Source organism: Gymnoscopelus microlampas (assembly GCF_963454915.1).
Source record: "Gymnoscopelus microlampas genome assembly, chromosome: 11".
Lineage (NCBI taxonomy): Eukaryota > Metazoa > Chordata > Actinopteri > Myctophiformes > Myctophidae > Gymnoscopelus > Gymnoscopelus microlampas.
Genome location: NC_139948.1, coordinates 31,061,069 through 31,079,967, shown reverse-complemented (window position 1 = coordinate 31,079,967; position 18,899 = coordinate 31,061,069). Strand labels below are relative to the sequence as shown.

The 18,899-nt window shown below is 41.7% G+C and overlaps 1 protein-coding gene across 2 annotated transcripts in view; it reads right to left on the bottom strand.

The window, feature by feature from the left end:
• asic2 (acid-sensing (proton-gated) ion channel 2) overlaps positions 1 to 18,899 on the bottom strand; it is a 388,082-nt gene that overhangs the window by 186,285 nt on the left and 182,898 nt on the right. The gene's annotated exons all lie outside the window — the stretch shown is intronic.

Here is an 18,899-nt window from a genome sequence, read left to right as displayed (position 1 = left end):
AACACTGTGGTGGTAAACAGCATACAAGAGCTTAGGAGTATGAGGCATGCGTTACCTCACCATCTATGACAGTTGAATAAAAACAGCACCAACTATCCTTTTCCTACAAAAGATAGGAAAGTTAGTTACATTTCTGTACAAAAAAAACACTTATTTATTGTTTATTTTATGTGCATTCAATACAAGTTTAAGGTTGTGTAAGTTTAAGTGTAACTTGGTGAAGGTAAAAGGAATGTTGTAGATACTCCACAGTCAGCTGAGCAGAGTCTGCAATATAATAAAAAATATAGCTGCAAGCAGCGATAATACGGGGCCAGGAGAGAGAAAGAGAAATGATAATTCCTTTAACAGGTCAGTTCATGAAAGTCCTTGCGGTCTTGTTTCCAATGAGGGCCTGTGAGCAATTAGGGGTTAAGAGTCTTGCTCAGGGACAAATTTCATTTCATCGACACATTTACTGACCTGGCCTGGAATCGTACCTGGGTCAACCAGAGCCTCTGGCTCCCTAGGCGGGCTCACTAACCACTCAGCTATGGCCGACCCTCAGAGAGAAAGAAAGAGAGAGAGAGAGAGAGAGAGAGAGAGAGAGAGAGAGAGAGAGAGTGTGACGGAATAGATTGAAGAGACAGAGACATGGAAACGGAATAGATTGAAGATAGAAACGGAATAGATTGAAGAGACAGAGACATGGAAACGGAATAGATTGAAGATAGAAACGGAATAGATTGAAGAGACAGAGACATGGAAACGGAATAGATTGAAGAGAGAGAGCCATGGAAACGGAATAGATTGAGTCATGTTTTTTGCAATTCAACTTAAATGAGTCTGCATCAAGTGAGGCTTGAACCGGCTACCTTGCGGTCATGAGACACCTTTGGGTAGCTGCAACACTACCTATAGTGCTATAGCTTTGTCCAGGCTGATATTGTCTGTTGAGGATCACAAACTCTTGCCTTCTGTCATGACCCAAGCCCCTGTTTCACTAACACTAAGATCACTCATTCACAAACCATTTACCAATTAAGAAATTGTACATCTCCTCAGAAGCAAAACTAGTGAAAGTAGCCGATCTACAAACTCACAAACCATTAAAAGTTGTCAGATTGTACATCGGCTATTTTCACAATGAAGTATGTTATACATTGAAAAAACATACTCTCATTGCTATCTGAAAAGTTGTGAGATTGTAGATCAGCTATTCTCACAATGAAGTATGTAAAAAACACTCAATTAAGTATTTCATGTTATCTTTAACAATTGCAGATATATTCATTGATAGTCATGTTGTGTGAAATGCAACTTAGATGAAGTCTGCACCAAGTGAGGCTTGAACCTGTGACCTTGAGGTTGTGAGACATAAACTTAAGCGGGACGCTATTGGACCAACAGACAAACCTCTGAAAAAAGAGATCACAGTGATCATACAGTTTCACGCAAATAGCTGAAAAATCCTGGGTTTAAGTGTTTTTCAAACTGCTCAAGATTGCGGACAATCTAAGGGCGGTGCTTACTGGTCAACGTGATAGATGTGTTCCTCATTAGTCAAGGCACATGTGTAAGCAGGTCTAATGGCTGTCGGCCAAACGAGGCATGACTTTTGCCTGTTTAAAGTTTCAATTTTCAAAAAATTGCTATAGCGCCCCCGTTTGACCAATTGGAGTAAGATTGGTTTCAGTGATATTTGGAATGGCCCTTTACATTTCTGCAGAGTTTCAAAGAATGGTACGTCTGCATGTATGTGTTAGGGGCAGATGAATAATTGTCATAAAACTGCAATATTCATTGGCTCATTAAAGCTTCATTTTTTCACTTATGGAAAATATTTTGCAAACGTTTTTTGGCATAGGTCCAAAGTTCATGTGTAAAAAGTTTCGTGCAGATTACTCAAAAATCCCAGGAGGAGATAGGTTTTAACTGTTTTTCATATAATTCAAAATGGTGGGAGATCTAAAGGTCAGAGGTCAAAAGTCAGAGGGTGAAAGTTGTTAGGCATGAGGAGACGCATGTGTGCATCGAAGTTTCATGGCTGTAGGTCAAACAGGGCATGAGTTGTACCTGTTCAAAGTTGGCATTTTCAACTGAGTGCTATAGCGCCACCTTTTGACGAAAGATTGTGAGATTTATTTTTTGATCGTTTTTCATGACCATCTATCATATGGCCGAGTTTCGTAAAAAGCGTATGCACGGTTCAGCCAGAACTGGCAAAAACGGCAGAAGAAGAAGAAGAAGAAGAAGAAATGGAATAATGCCAATAACAATACGGGTCCATGCTGGAAGCCTGGCCCCGTAATAATATTGTATCATCATCATTGTATCATCATCCATAGAAATCCCAATATAGTGGTGTCATCAGCAAACTTCACCATATTGTTGCAGTCATAGGTAAAGGCATTGAAGAGGACTAGACTAAGCATGCAGCCCGAGGTTCGAGAACGTGTGGTTGCTCATTCAAGATTTTTTTGTGGGTTTTCTTTATGGATTGGCTGGCAGGAAATGGAGAGAGAGATGGGGAGTGATGTGCAGCAAAGGCCATCAGGATTGGGACTCGAACCCGCAACACGCTGTCAGGCTACATTGAGCCTACTGTAGGTGCCTGGACCGCTACGCCAGCGGTCCAGGCTGTGGTTGCCCATTCTGACAGTCCATAATATACAGTATAAGTGAAGAGGCAAAAAATCCCAGGATGTTACATTTGTCTACTAATTTATGGGGGATTATAGTGTTTAAAGTGGAGCTAAAGTCGGCAAATAGCATCCTGACATAAGTGCTTGGATACATCAAGTCAAGTGGGACAGGGCTGTATGAAGTGCGACTGAGACTGCATCCTCCACAGATCCGTTTCCTCGATAAGAAGATCAGTAGGGGTAATTGCCTTGATGTGAGATAGTACAAGCCTCTCAAAGCACTTCATAACAAATGTTATTGCAACTGGGCCATAATCATTAAGGCTTTTAACTGCCGTAATTTTGGGCACAAGGAGGATAGCGGATTTAGGACAGGTGGAAACTGCAGCCTATTGTAAGGAGATGCAAAAGCTGTAAATGAACAGCGGTGGAAGAAGAAGGTGTTACTTAAGTAAAAGTAGCAAAACCACAATGTAAAAGTATTCAAATAATTATAGTGGAGTGAAAAGTACAATATTTGCATCTGAAATGTAGTGGAGTAGAAGTATGAAGTATCTAAAAATGGAAATACTAAAGTTATGTACCTCAAAGTTGTACTTAAGTACAGTTCTTAAGTTTAGTTACTTTCAACTACTGCAGGTGAACACCCCTGCTAGTTGGTCAGACTCAGCACCTAGTCAGCACCTGATTTGCAGCCAAACACCATGCTTGGGCCTGCTGCTTTGGTGATGTCTATTTTCATCAGAGTGGATGTCACTTGGTGGCACTGTAGGATGAGTACATGCTCCTCCATGATTGGTGTCTTTTTAGCTGTGACTATCCTGCTTGGTTGTCGGCACCTGCAAAGAACTGGTTGAGAGTTTCAGGGAGTGCAACGTCGGGTCTGATCTGTGTGTGCTGCTCTTGTAGTATGTTAATGCTTCTCCAAAGGGGTTGGCGGCAGTGGCTCAGGGGTAGAGTGGCCGGGTAGAGTGAACTGGAAACCACAAGGTTCACAATTCGATCCCGGGCTGGGGCGCTCCCCCAGAGTTAGTGTTGAAGTGTCCTTGAGCAAGACGCTGAACCCCTAATTGCTCCCGATTTCCTCCTCCATCGGTGTATGAATGTGTGTGTGAATAGGTGAATGGCACAATCAATGTAAAGCGCTTTGGATAAAAGCGCTATATAAATGCACCATTTGTTGTTTTCAAAGTAAGTAGCTTCTCTTAGGACTGGGCAAACAACAAATATTGATATTATATCGTTATCTTGATATGACATCAGATAGTGTCTGGGATTTAACGTATTGTAATATCGTGATGGCATAAGTGTTATCTTTTCCAGGCCCTATTTTTCACTTTAGTGAAAATAGCCACTCTACATAATCTATGAGTTTATAGATGTTCTATTTTTTTGTGCTATTTTTCAAAATATTAAATCATTAAAATATGGCATGGCGCAATGTGGGTTGGGTTGGGCAATAATCAGAGAAGCCAATGCCAAGGAAAATAAATAAAGTGTTGGTTTTATTCAGTTGACTGCTTTTCATAGCTTTTCTCTAGAGGAATGAAATGGCCCTGTGTCACTCTCTGTACTTACTGACTGACTGGGCAGGGTTTGAAAGGGGTACCATTACCACAGCACCCAGAATACAGCATCAAATGCAAATGTCTACTGCTCAATCAAATAAAAGTAATGAAAAGCAGCTGGTTCAGAGAGTTATACAGTGAAGGATATGAGTGCACAGTCAAATCTGGAGTGCAAAAAATGGTAAGGATTTTGCTATGCAAATGTGTCACGTCTCAGGATCACTATGATCTGGTTTTCCTACAGTATGTTAGGTTTTGCAGTACTGAACTAGCCAACTGAAAATGATCGCACAGATCACTGCACTCACGGATGAGCAGAGTGTAGCAAGGGTTGAAATACGTGGCCCCATCACATCCCTTTGGGATGTGGAAGATGGCTGTGAAGTTCTGGGAGATGAAGATGAAGGGATCTGTCATCTATGGTCACCTGCATGCATGTGGTGGGAGGGACATCATCTCAACAGATGGCAGGGTCACCGCAGACGGAGACGGCTCCGTTAATTATAGTCCTTCATTACCGAAGCATCCCTCTGTCTGCCCAGCAGTTCAGGCGGCTAAACCTAATCTCTGCAGAACGCTAAATAGGGACGATTGACAACTATTTTCATCCTCCTCTCTAACAAGAGAAATGGCTGCTAATGATAGAGGGGGAAGCTCTTTTTAGGCTACTTTTAACTTCTTAGAATATAAGAAGTGGTGCAATTGGGGGGGGGGGGGGGGGGCAAGTGGAATTACACAGCACAAAAATGATTCCACCTGTGTGACTCTCTCTGGAAGGTACGTGCGCATGTTGTGCTAAGAGTGTGTTCATTTGTACCACTGTTATTTTATCCCACTCTATACCCTCAGCCCAGACCGTATTTGAAAAGTACATCATATCTTTCTCTCACAATGCAATAATTGTATAGCGCAATGATGTACCGTAATTTCCGGACTATAAGCTGCTACTTTTTTCCCATGCTTTCAACCCTGCGGCCTATACAACGGTGCGGCTAATCTATGGATTTTTACAGCTAACGGCCACTAGGGGACCTTCTAAATCTATGGATTTTACACCTGCGGCTTAATAGTCCAGTGCGGCTTGTATATGTACACATTTGTGTTTTTCCCTAAATTTGGCTGGTGCGGCTTATATTCAGGTGCGCCTTATAGTCCGGAAATTACGGTAAGTCATACCATATGTGCAAATGTAAGAGATATATCCATGGAAACAAACCGACATAACATGAACAGATGGCACTGCATACTCGGACATAGCCTTCTATTTATTGAATTCAGACAAATGTATCTCCTGTAGGTCTATTTAGTGTTTCAGGTTTATTGTACTTTCAGGCCATCCTCCTACCATTAAGTTGTTTTCGCATGTATGTACGTACTCCTGTACATGAAGCACAAACAAGCTAATGCACTCTGTCTGTCTGCCTGCCTCCCTGCCTGCCCACCCGCCCGATGCCAGCCTGCCCGCCCACCCGCCCGATGACAGCCTGCCTGCCTGCCTGCCTGTCTGTCTCTCTCTCTTTTATTTTCCCCATGAAGGGGAACATTGGTGTGATTTTTTTTTTTTATTGTAGCATTGTACTGTAGGTGTTCTGCAATGCATTTCTTAACACAAAGCCTTGCTTGGTGACTCTGCGGTGAGCCTTTCTTCTATTACTGTATATCTGGAAACAAAATCACAATTTAATTTTCACCAGCCACGGTCTTTACCTGGGAGACTTATGGATGGAACAAACCCTGGAGGGTGAATCCACGACATTGCTCTTGTGGAAGCAAGCAAAAATAACTCATTACTGGACGCATTGTTGTTGTAGACATGGGAATACGGTAACAGTACACATCTAATCAGCTTAAATGGTTTTCAAGTTCTGTTCCCAGTGTCTGAAGAAAAGACAGGTAGAATGTGGTTTTACAGCCAGGTTTCTTTGTATTGAAGTGCTATAAATATTGCTCTCTATTCATGGTTGCAGTAGCAGTGGACAAGGTCAATAACCACTTTTGAATCTATACTGAGAGCAGTCTTCAATAGATCATCACTATCTAAGGACATGGTGCAACACATAGAAAACAAAGACATGATGAGAGAAAAAACATACATATAGGTTGCCTTCGTTCACACATGCTCATGCAAGGAGTAAAATTGATTCATAACTCAGTGAGCACTGCATAAGCCTTTTACTGCTAATAGGTGAAGCAGTACTGAGCTGTGGGAGGCTTGCAAGGGAACAAAGAGTTCTTCCTCGCTCCTCCATGGAAAGAGGAAGGACTCTTTGAATCTATACTGGAGCTCTCTGCTCCCACAGTGCAACGATATCATGTCGTCTGAAGCTGATGGATGACTTCCTTTGTTCCCTTCATTAAAAGCAGCAGTCTTCTCCTCCTCCTGTGGCCATAGTCAGAGTTTCCCTTCACTCATAGTGCCACATTTCTCTGCCTCACTGCTGCTCGCAGGCAAAGCTGCTGTCTCCATTGTTTTGATTCCTCTGAAGCAGGCTCTACAGGTACTGTCCACCGTAGCTGGTTGACGTTAATTAATACGTCTTCGGGCTGAAATTGTTCATTGATGTCAATGATTCTGCAAATTTGCATTACCACATAATAGATTATGCAAGGGCAAGGTTTTGGAATAGGGGCAGTGTAATGTGGAATATGAAACATGGATATGAATATCTGATGAAGAGGGTGCTGAACAAAGGACATATATTGTAGTTTGCCTTCAGAACAACTAATACAAGACCCAATCGTCCTCACAGATTTGTCCTTATAAATGCAAAACATCAGGATGCCTTTTCTCAAGCAGCAAACTGACATGTACTGTTAGGCATACCTTAAGAAAGCACTCCGCAGTGGGTCATTACATATTGGAACATCAACTAGGAAATTACTCCATTCCCATTCAATCATTGGCAGTGAAAACCAAGATAAAATACCACTAGTCTACATAATGGAAGACAAAATTAAATCCCACACAAAGCCATCAGGCAATAGGGGTGGTGACTGACACATTATTGCAAAATGTAGTCCCTGACTGGAATCTCAAAGCAGGAAGACACATTACAGTCAAGCAACACACTGGTTCTCAAAGTGGGGCCCAGGGACCCCTCAGGGGTCCTTGATGGGATTCCAGGGGGTCTCCAGCAAAATGACAGCTTAAACAGCTTAAACATTTAAGCCCTATTTTATTCTTCGGATATTCAAAAATAGCAGATCTGTAAGGTCTCAATTTGTAGAGATGTGACATGTTGTGAGCGTGTAGATTTGCTTTTTTTATCTTTATATTTTTACATTTGTTATTTTTGACAAGTCTTCTCTTATGGGGGTCCCTGGGGGTCCGTGGCCAATTACATATCCATTTGGGGATCCTTGACATGAAAGTGTTTGAGAACCACTAAGTACGCCCACCAGCTAGCCACAGCTAATTCATTAGCACAGCCCTCATACGATAACTCCACTGCTCTGCAGCTTTAATGTATTCCTCCCTTGTTGGAAAGTGTTAAATATTGACACATCCTATATCGCCTTCAGGTTTACTCAGCCTTTCCCACAGTTGAGGGAAGACATACTGTATCCCTGTGGCTGTTTAGAAATACAACCATGCCAGTGGCACTCACAGATCTGTTTACTCGCAGCCCCGACATGAATAGTAAGTCAGGAATATATCCCATAACTTTAATAATTCAGTTCAGCAAATTATTAATGCCATGTGAGCGCGTGAGGAAGCATCGATCTATATAGGTGCCCATGTTCAAAAGGCAAGCACACGCACATCCACACACACACACTCACACACACACACACACACACACACACACACACACACACACACACACACACACACACACACACACACACACACACACACACACACACACACACACACACACACACACACACACACACACACACACACACACACACACACACACACACACACACACACACACACACACAACTCAATTCTGTGGTGTGCTGTAAGGAACATTCGAACATCAAACATTTTGAAAACAAATTGTGAAATGGACATTCTGCATAATGAGTACTGTAAGTATTTTTGTGCTTTTTCTACATTGTGCCATAGCTCCTTTTACTTAAGTAAGAAATCTGATTACAGTCACGCTGTCTCTAGCTTTGCCCCGGGAAGAGAGCCTCCTCTACATTAATCAATCTCCCCAGGGCACAGTTCTTGTCCCAGTTTGTCAGGTGTGTGTCTTCAATACCATGACCCACAGCACCCCCACCACCCCATGAGATAATCTCATACTGACCGGCTGATTGACTGTCAAGATGGCGACAGCACTCCCGCCACATGGCACTCGCGCCAAGCGAATATCATTCATGTCATTAAAGCCTTCAAAGCCCCCTGTGCCAATGTGCTCCCATTTTTAGCAGCATCCAGTTAACTTGCGTCGACCCAGAGGGGGTAGAAATCGCACGGAGTGTGCGTTGTGTAGTTTGCTATCTGCAAAATGCACAAAATTCTGCTCTGTGTGGGCGGAGAGGAAACCGCAAGCAGAGAAATGGGATTAGAGGTCTTCATTTTTTATTAGTATTTTTTTGCTAGAGATATTTTGGCCCAAGTGTGTTTAAGATTCATAAGGCTGGGGATGCCATGAGGTTCAAACTGCTGCAAAATGCACAGCTTCCATTTCCTGTTTTGTTGAATGCAGGATCGTGGATAGTACAGTCAGAATGTTGGAGTGCTTCTCAAGTGCTGCCCTAACCTCCAGAATATTTGTTTAGCCTCTATGTGCATTTGCATATAACTCACAACAATCATAAGAGGCTCCTAGTTTGGGTCTAATAATCATTATGTGGCTTTATATCATTTGTTCCTGCCTGGATTCACAATGAAGCTCGGAGTCTTTCCTCCTTCATGCAAAGGTTATTTGTGGTCCCGAGCATAGTTACTTTTTTTGTGCCTGTTTCCTTTACCGGAGTTGGACTATTAACATCATTCCAATATGTCCCTACTACCTTCATTATCATCAATTTACAGCCCCAGAGAAGTGAGATTTGGATGCTATTTAACGTAGACCCCCCCGCCCTCTCTCTCTCCCTATCCTCTCTGAAGTTAATATCTCAGTTTTTACTCACAGTCTGAACTGAGCGGCCCAAAAACTGGTGAAGCGACACTATGTGATAACTTGAAGCATTCATCGTGCAGCAAACTGTCAGAGTCGTATTCCATTATTTTATGGAGTGTAATGCATACTTTGCACTCAATTTTGTGGCTGGGGAACAGCTCAGGTCAAGCAGACAGGAGCGTTTTCCAAAGTGTGGAATGAGGTCTCAATGTCAGGACAAAAAGAGAAGTTGAAACTAAAAGAACAAATGGAAGAAGCTGCTACTTCCAGTCTGAAAGAGATGATAAATCCATCACATCCACTACGGTATGTGCTCTGATCCCTCCAACTAGGCTGGGCAGAACTGGTACATGCCGAGCCGCTCTGCCATGAATGGTCAATTAATCACTTGAAGAACCCTCTATACTTAGTAAATAAATACTTTTGTCCCACTACAACATCATCATCATTACACCATCCAAACTTTGTTGAAAACAGCAGATCTACAAGCTCACAACACGTGACTCGTTGTGAGCTTGTAGAACGGCTATTTTAGGTGAATGTTCCCCTCCCAGTATAGGGATGCTAAGTGGTGAAGCTTCATAATGGCAAAATATGTGGAAGACATTTTGACAATGTACACAGTTAGGAATTTTGTCAATAGTAGCGAATTAGTGATTGGTTCTGTGAAACTCTTTCTGAAAATTAATACATTTACATTTTCAATAGAAAATGATAGTCAACAGATTTAATGTGAAGATATACACATGCAGTGTAGGTGTGAGAATAACATTATCGATGTTGAGTGTGTAAATAACAGTGATTGAGTAGACTTAACACCATTTAAATTTTATGACACTACATTATTAAGTGGAAAGCGGGGGCTGTGACTGTAATGTGACAATAGGCTACCTGGTGCAAAAACAAGAGGCACCTGAACCTCATTAACTCTCATCTTTATACCATTATCTAGGTGACAACGATTAAAGCCAGCAAGCTAGTGTGTTTACTGTACTAGATGTGTGTGACAGAACAGAACAAGGGAGAAAGGAACACTGAAAATCCTCAGTTTTAATGTAACTAATTTAGTTACATTAAAACTAGTTAAATTTAGATACTCTCAGAGTTAACCACTTCCCATAATGAATATAGTCCCTAGTCTGGGGTATGTCACTATGGTGAATATTTGGTTAAAATTGGCAAACATTTGGCAAAGATAGCAGATCCAGATTCCAGAATAGCAGACACTCAACGCGACATGTTGTGAATTTATAGATCAGCTATATTCAGTGAAAATATTTGGTGTAGAGGGAAGAAATTAGGGGACCAAGTATAGACCCCTGGAGGACCCCGGTCAACGTATTTAAGTGCTTAAAGCCCTATATATTTTGTTGTAGGTAAAATAGCAAAAATAGCTGATCTACAATGCATTGTGACACGCTGTGAGCTTGTAGATCCACTTTTTTGCGCGCACACACACACACACACACACACACACACACACACACACACACACACACACACACACACACACACACACACACACACACACACACACACACACACACACACACACACACACACACACACACACACACACACTTCAGTTCAATAAACCAAACAAAACAGTTTTTTCGATGGGCCATAGTACATTAAATTAAAAGGGGAGAAAGTGTCATACCATTACATTCCTATTTATGAGTGATTCTAAAGTGGCACCAGAGACCATGTTTTCCACTGCAATCATAAAGATCGCAGCGCTGGGATGATTACTCAAAATCATAATGTTGGCCATGATTAGTGGTGAACTTGCACTCCAGAAGATTAATGGCGCAAAAGCCCCACAGACCATTACAGCTCCAGGAGACTGCTACGCGCCATTACAGACCCACCATCACTGAGGGGAATTCTTTATGACTGTTTCTTTATCTGGACGATAATCTGTACGAGTGCCTACACCTAATCATCTACAGTCCACATCCAACAGAATAAGGCTCAAAAACATAACACAGTTCATTGGCACAAATTCAGAGACACTCAAAAGCACCGACCTTCATTTTACCCCGTAAGAGTTGCATTGGAGTTATAGGAAAAGAACAGAGGGTAAGGAAAAATCTTTGAGCAAGACTTACATGTCAAGAGAAAAACATGTTTCTGTTAAGCACAGGAGATATCAAGGTCTGCTTTAGTCACTGTTGTATACCATGTGTGCAGAGGCACTTCAAAACCTTGCCTTCTGAATAACACAAAAAGTAAATTGTCTTTGTGTTACGGTTTATTTTGCCTGTAGGGTTTCACTTGATTTTCTCTGTGACAGCTTAGCTGCCCTGTGACTGCTCATTCTCTAAGCCCCCATCCCTGCTCTTGGAGGATGTACAGTACTACTGTATGCACCAACAGGAAGGGTTTTACAAGCAACAGCTGGAGGACCAACATGACAGCCTGCCCCACCGTTATGGCCAGAAATGCATGTTTGTCAATCCATCTAATTTTGCACTTGAAACCCTTGCTTTTGATCTCCTGTGCAGGGCAGAACTGGCTCTGTCTGTCTGTGCGCCCCGATGGTGTGGATTTGAGTCCCAGATTTAATTATTGTGTGGAATCAAGTCCTATAACTATGTGGATTGAAGTCCCATACATTGTAAAAGCAGTTTAGAGTCCCATCTCTATTTATTTTATATTTTTTTATTATGTCTTCGAATTTCATTTTATGGCATTATGTAAAGCACTATGAATAGCCTTCATGAAATGTTCTATACAAATAAACTTCACATCTCAACATCTGTCCATTTCATGAGCTGTCGTCTTCTCCACAGCTACCGGTCATACGCTCTTCAGTGTTCATCAGTATGCCGTGTTCATTCACACTCTCTCTGAATAGAAAAGTGTGCATGTGCCTCTAAACCTCCGCTCCACCTACGTAATGTGATTCATACACTGCTTGTTTGCTGTACTTCACATCATTATCTAAAATACTTACTTGTTGCCCCCACAGCCATCATGACACGCATGGCCTCTGAGCTGCAGAGCAAGCAAGCAAGTACACATCAGCCCACTCAGGCTACAGTACATCAGAATGATGAAAACTAAATAAAAACTAAGCTATGATCACAAAAACTATGACTTCATATATTGACAATTTCGTCAACGAATACAAACTAGACGAAAATGAGATCCAGTAGGATAAAAACAAGTAAAATGCATGGGTGTCATGCTCTGAAAATATCTAGATCTACTGCGACGTGTTGTGAGCTTGAAGAACCGCTAGTTTCTGCACACAGTTAAGTATAAAACAGGCATTACAATGCCATCAAGGCCTGCAAAAACATTTTAGTCAACTCTAAATCAACTTGATTTAGTTGACTAAAACTGGAATAAAACCAAAACTTTTCAGATGACTGAAATATGACTAAAAACTAAATGGAATTTTATACTAAAAATGAATACAAATGTGCTGTAAAAATGAACACTGGTTACATAGCAGTGGAGGATTGACTATTACAACTCCCTCCATGCCGGCCTGCCGGCATGCTCAAATCCCTACAGGTGATTCAGAATGTCATCATGGCACACCTGGATTTCACCCTACTGTACCAACATTTTACATCTCCTGCTGTTATAACTGTGGTCATAATTAATGTGTTTGACTTTATTAGATTGAATGTGTCAGGTTATGTTTGTCTGTGTTTGCATTAAAGTAAATTGGTGTGTACTGTGTACGGTGGCAAGGAGGTGATTAGCTTCGCGCTCTGGCCAGTGATTCGCTGCTTCAAGAGGAAAGAGCCAGGAAAGTGGCGCTGCACGTCTCCCATCTCCCACCTTTCTCAACCGGCCACACGTCCTATAACCTGCCTTTACTTAACTGTTATTTTGTGAACTTCTTTTGGAGCTAGTAGGGACGGACTGCAAGTTCTGGTTAATCTTATTTTATCATAATTATGTTAGTTAGGGTGGGAAGTTTATGTAATTTGGTTTATTTGTTTACGTGATGCTAATTCTGTTAGTTCCCAATTCGATCTTTTTTGTTTGTTATGTTGGCTTTTGGTCCACCCTGAAGTCAAGTCACTATCTACTTTAATCTAATGTAGTAAATAAACCCATTTTCTTTATATTGAGCTAATTTGTCTTTGTCGCTGCTTGGGATGTAGGGAAATGGCTTATTCATGTCGTCTTGGACACCCCTAAACTAGGCATAACACGTACCCCACTTCTGTATCCCTTCACTTGCTTCCAGTTGCTGCCTGCATCCATTTCAATACACTGGTGATGACCTACAAGGAAATCAAGGGCATAATAATAATAATAGCTTGAATTTATATAACGCCTTAGGTTCAAAAACAATGAACAACCAACAAACAAACAAACAACCAAACAAAACAACAACCAACTATTTGCCATAAGCCTGAGAGAATCGGTGTCTTTTCAAGGCAGCCTTAAAAGAGTCCAGTGTTGGAGCATGGCGAATCCCCATTGGGAGAGAGTTCCACAAGGTGAGGGCTGCCACATTGAAGGCTCTGTCCCCCAAGGTTCGGTTGTTTGTTTTGGGGACAGAGAGCGTGATAGTCGGTTTATGGAGGAGGCCTGAGAGGTACAGTGAGCGCGTTTTGACATTTGTAGGTGAGAAGGAGGAGTTTGTAATAGATGCGGAAGGGCATGCCACCCCCTTATCTTCAGGACATGATCCATCCCCTCCTACACATTTATATCAGCTAACACTGTCCCTCTCTTCACTATACGACACCCTGCCCAACGCTACAAGCATCCTAAATTCTCATCCTAAAAAATCTCCTGGCTCCCAAGCAGTGGAATGACCTGCCGCCCTCTGTCAGGGCTGCAGACTCACTGCCCCTTTTCCACCGCAGTCTCACCTCTTCAGACTACATCACCTATAGCGTGCAGTTTACTGACTAGGTCATAGTGACTGGAATCAAGGGATAACTGTCACCAAACTGGAAGCAGTTGAGTGTTCTGGCCTTAGTGCTTCTGGAAATAGCAACAGTGTAGCATGGTGTGTTATTGCACACACTGGGGAGAGTAGAGTCAATACACTGATGGAAGTCTACAGTATGTCTCTGCTCTTGGAGAATGGAGTGCTTCTCCAACCATATAAAGCAAGCAATTTAGGTTAAGAATTTTTGCTCTTATGTAACCCCCCACCCCCCCCCCCACCCCCCCAGGATCTTTCTATGTACATATGTGATGTGCGTGTGTGTGCACATGCATGGGAGAATGTATGTGTTCAGTGGACTTTTTCCCCCAAGGTGCTACTGCTGTTTTATTTTCTAAAGTGTGGAGTAGGCTACTCCACGTTAATGGTTTCACTTAAGTGAGGTTGCCAGGACCCAAGTGCTCAAGAAGAAGGATGTATTCAAAATGAATGTGTGTGTGTGTGTGTGTGTGTGTGTGTGTGTGTGTGTGTGCGTGCGTGCGTGCGTGTTGCTTGATGCGTGTGTGTGTGTGTGTGTGTGTGTGTGTGTGTGTGTGTATGTGTGTTGCGTGATGCGTATGTGTGTGTATACATAGCTTTTAAGGGTATCAATGTCAGTGACCTTTACTGATATTGGCATCAAATGATCCAAATCTAAATGGGCACTTTCTACTTTTGAGGCTAAACATTTCAGAGCAGAGCTGACAAAATCCAGAAATGTTTCATGTATGCGTGCGCGTCCATGTTTGTATATATGTGTGTGTGGTGGTCCTGGTGGATGTGGTGCTGGTGGTAATGAATGTGAGAAGCTCATGGTTGCAAATCAGAGATGGATGTCTGAATGAGATAGAGGAGCCCTGTTCATACGGTTGCTTTAATTGGCAGAGGGATTACAGTGACCTTCTGGGGAGATTAGGAATTATTGTCCACCATTTCCCCTTATTGTCCAGAGAAATTAGATTGTCATTGTCCGCTGTACAAATGCATACGCTTCAAAGTGCAAAAACACACAGACACACTTGGTTATGACCACTGATGAGTGATGACCACTTCAAAAATGTCTCCTGCACCCCTGCATTCCTGTAAGCTACATCTTTCATGTTTGCTCCTGTTTTATATCTCTCCTGGGCTGGCTCCCATCCACCTTTGAAGAGGCAGATAACGTTTGATGTATTTGATACTAACCTCTAGACCTGAAATTTGCAATTCTTAGCTAGTTTAATCCTTAGTGATCACTGAGCATATCAAAACTAATGGTGGGTTCGGCCGTACTAAATGTTGTTCAATATTCCATTTTTTATAGACCTGATCTTCACTGACATCCCAATGTGTGTGCTTCAGATGCATAGAAAAATCCAGAAGTTTAAAATTCATTTATACTTTATTATGATGTTGCAATATTGACAACAGCTCATTCCGAAGTGTGCCGTTTACATGCAACAGAGCCCACATAATCATATTACAGCACATTAAGTACTTGTTTTCTTCGCACTCTAACTGTTACTCCGACCTTACAGGGTGTAAGTGGCTCTGGATAAGAGCGCCCGCTACATGCCTAAAATGTAAATTGTAATGCGTTCGATTTTTTACACAGATGTTTTAATAATGTAATATATACGTAATAGACACACAGAATGTTAGTCATGCATCTGTGTTTGCCTCACTCTAAGTAGTTTAGAGCAAAAAAATATCAGTAAAACATTAATAAAGCATTTATCTTTTTTAATAATACAACATCTCAAATTGCCTGGCAGTGCAATATTTCTGTTGTTTCCCCTGGTTCACACCTGCTGTATGAAAGTATTACAGTAGGACCCGAGTGCTGTGTTCGCCGTCTGCCTCATTGAATCAGTTAGGGCCGCTTCTCCCTACACGCACACTACGCAGGTTGCGTGGGGCCCCGCCTACCCGCCGATCAAAGAGGCCCCCTCTCCGCCCCCTCCCTTCAGCAGAAAATGACGTGCATTACTGCGTTCACATCAGCGCAGACTGCGCAGCACACTAAAACCGAAATAAAGTAACAAAAAAAGTTACTTTATCCGCGGGAAACCCGAAAAAAAATCGCGCGCACGCAAGGGACACATGCACGCGCGCGCTATCCTGCGTAGGGCTCCTGTGGAGTCTAAAGCGGCACTGGAATCAGTGATATTAACCTCATGAACCCTAGGATCCCTATTCTGGGGGAACTTTCGCTCTACAAGATCTGATTGTAGCAGATATAGTCTAGCCCATGGGAATACGGTCAACTAAGTATAGGTTACTTTGGCATACGACAGTGTCACGCACAATGAGCAAAAATAGCCAGTTTACTAGTTACTACTTGCTATCTATTACTGAGATCTTCTACTTAAATATTTTTTGGAAAGATATACAACATTTTAGAAAATCTTTGCCTATATGACATGCCCAAAATAGAGATGCCAGGTTGAAAGTAGGCTATAAAAATAAAGATATAACCCATGGGAATACAGTCAACTAACTAGGGCACAAGGGAATACGGTCAAATAAGTATGGGTTTTATAAATACCAAAGAAAAGTATTAACAAACACATGTGACTAAATAATAACTTGGATTCATTGGAACACAAGTTCTTTTTTCCGGCCTGGGCCGTAGCGTGACGGTCCAGGAATCCTAAGCTGCACAGCAAACCGCAAGGCTGCAATGCCAGCCTGACAGCGTGTTGTGGGTTCGACTGCCGTTCCCGACGACCTTTCCTGCGTGTCACCCCCCCCACATCTCTTTCCTGTCAGCCTACTTTCCCTATCCCTCTCTAAATAAAGGCATAAAAAAGTTTTTTTTAAAGTAACAGTTTTGGACATACGCTACAAGCTGTCAGCCCGACAGCGACGATATATGTTTATAAATTATTGTCTCATCTACAGATATTGTACTCAAATTTGGTGACAACCCAACTGCGTGGTGTGATTGATGCTGTGCCCCACAGCAAAGATCTTCAGTGAAACAACAGCGAGGGCAGTGGTGGAAAGTAACTAAGTATATAAGTACTGTACTTAAGTACAATTTTGAGGTATTTTTGATATACTGGAGTATTTTCAATTTTCAGCACTTTTACTTCTACTCCACTACATCTCAGAAGCAAATATTATACTTTTACTCCATTACAATTATTTGACAACTTTAGTTACTACAGTAATTAGTAGTTACTTTGTAGATTTTGATTATTATTACAAAACACATACATTAACCACTTCAGCTCTGTATACATTTCGGCCATTTGAAAATAGCGCCACGATGCGACGCGTTGTGTAGATCTGCTATTTTCAAAAGATTTTTATACATTTGAAACCTGTGAAATGGGACATTCTGCATAATCAGTACTTTTACTTTGGGTACTTTAAGTATATTTTGATGCCAATACTTTTGTACTTTTTCTTAAGTAAATTTTGAAGAAAAAAAAAATGCTGACTTTTACTTTGTAACTTATTTGAGTACTTTTTCCACCACAAGTCCACCACAAGTGACACATGCAGAAGCCTTGACATCTGGCAACAGGAAATACAGCTACAGTAACACAACATGGCGCCAATAAGTGCTCATGCTGGGCTAACATGATGTACGCTGACCTGACAGACAATGAGGCCGTTGGGGCTGAAGCCAAGCAACAGCCTCTGCCCTCATTATGTAGAGCTGTCAGAGGAGGGAGAGTGCAGCACAGCCGCGGACAATATTAGGCTCGCTAATGTAGTACAGTACAGCAGAAACAGCAGGATGTCACTATACTATGTTATAGCAGAAACAACAGAGGGAGTTTCTGTGTGCCCATCAACCAGTGGTGGAAAAAGTACTCATATGTTTTACTTCAGTAAAAGTATCAATACTGCAAAGCAGAAATACTCTGTTACAAGTAAAAGTCTGGAATTCAAAATGTACTTAAAGTACCAAAAGTAAAAGTACTAAAATGTTTGAAAATAGCAGATCTACACAGGCGCGCTGGAAGTCATTTATTCCAAGGGAGGCTGGGGCTGGGCGGGGGACTTGCACACGCGAGCGTGCGAACATGTTTTTCGCGTTTTTTCCACCTTTTCCACCTTTTTTTCACCTTTTTCAGCAAATATTTTATTCTCCAAAGTTAAATACGTCATTGTTTTAATATATATGTGTGTGTATAGACTTTAAAAATGATATGTATTTTTTTATTTATTATTTTTTTTGCTTCTCAACACCAGGGGGGCTGTAGCCCCCATAGCCCCCCCCTTCCCGCGCCACTGGATCTACAAACTCACAACGCGTCACTAGCTTGTAGATCGGTTATTTTCAAATAGCCAAGGTATAAAATAGGGCAAAAGTGGTTAATGTATGTTTTATAATGTAATAATTAATATCTGCAAAGTAACTAGTAACTAAAGTTTTCAAATAATTGTAGTGGAGTAAAAGTACAATATTTGCCTCCGAGATGTAGTGGAGTAGAAGTAAAAGTATAGACAATTGGAAATACTCCAGTAAAGTAAAAGTACCTCAAAATTGTACTTAAGTATAGTACTTGAGTACTTAGTTACTTTACACCACTGCCATCGACCGATGGAGTGGTGTAAACTTCCACCCCACATCTTCTCCCATATACCCATGTTTTCTTTTTAAACAAAATGTGTTCACTCATCTACTTGGGTGCATTTATAGGCATCTGGAATCTGCAAATGAATATCTTCAACAGAATGTCAAAACAAGCTTTGGACGCAGTCACCTTGCCTTCTGTTGACT